Source organism: Morone saxatilis, unplaced genomic scaffold (assembly GCF_004916995.1).
Source record: "Morone saxatilis isolate NCDOM2014 unplaced genomic scaffold, NCSU_SB_2.0 Contig8, whole genome shotgun sequence".
Taxonomy (NCBI): domain Eukaryota; kingdom Metazoa; phylum Chordata; class Actinopteri; family Moronidae; genus Morone; species Morone saxatilis.
The window spans coordinates 15,711,854-15,713,110 of record NW_023340257.1 but is presented as its reverse complement, the minus strand read 5'-3'; positions in this window follow the sequence as shown (position 1 = coordinate 15,713,110).

Sequence of the window (1,257 nt, the reverse complement as noted above, 5' to 3'; positions counted from 1 at the left end):
TTATTTTTTGTCTTGGATGTTTTATTTATTATATCATTCACATGTACATAACTGTGTTCTAGAGAGAAAACACACACAAAATCTTTTCTCTGAGATATATATTTAAGAAGCAATGACCAGTACTATATAAAGACATGCTTTGAATTAGACATTTTAGGGACACTTTTATTTGTCTACTCAGTCTGACAGATAGACAGTTATTTTCCCCCTCTCTGAAGAAGAGCAGGTTATTTCAGAAATGTAATTTATTTAAGATATGATCGATATACAGACTGTTGTTCGCACACATAAAAAAATACTCACAGCTGTCAGAGGACAAAGACAATTTTTTACACCTCACAGACTGAGTGGCACTCAAGAGGATCCTGTGGCTATGGAGACGAAGAGAGACTTTTTTTCCATTCTGTGATGAGCGCTTTTCAGCCAGCTACTCTGGGGAAAGTGCCCCCTTGTTCCTACTACACTACATCAATCATCATTGCACAACGATGCCAAATGATACACTCCTTCTCTCTTTCTGTCTTCTTTCATGTCTTCCGAGTGTAGACCTGTTTGTCACTATACCATCAGCCACGCTTCTCCAGACTACTGTCTTTGCACTGGCAAGTGGCAGTGGACAACACTGACACAGAGCCAAATATCAGACTGACTTAGCTTCATCTAATTCTGTAAAATAGAAACATTCATCTAATTTGTGAAAAAAGGAGGACAACTTTTCCCACTGAAAGCTGCAATGTGTCAATGTGTCAGTGCTTGCAGCTGCCATAGCAACAAGTTTTGTGGATGGTTTTTCATTGAATGTCCACCATGGATGGCAGTATTTTTGACATAAGTAAACATTTAATCAGACAACAGTTTTAGTCAATCTTAGCCTGATAATCAGACTGAACTGCCTTTTCGTTTCACTTTTATTTTATTTATTTATTATATTTTGATTATTGAGCAAATCTGAAATGTGGTGTTGATTCAGAGGTGTAGAACCAGGTTAGTTTAGCTGAAACATACAGTTAATACTAACCAAACAAGAGTGGTGTTATGTTATTACAAGTCCCATGAAAAGACCATATCAACAACCTGTCTGTCTCTCAATCAGATCATTATTGTATTTGCTCTCAGCCCTAAGCCCATTGGTTCTCATACTGAAAACCCAAATCTTTAAAAACAGCTTGCAAAAAATATAGTTTCATTTTTAAAAAAGGGTCAGTGATTTCCTAAAACAACTGGTCACTGTAGTTTTTAGCAAATGTTACTCAGACA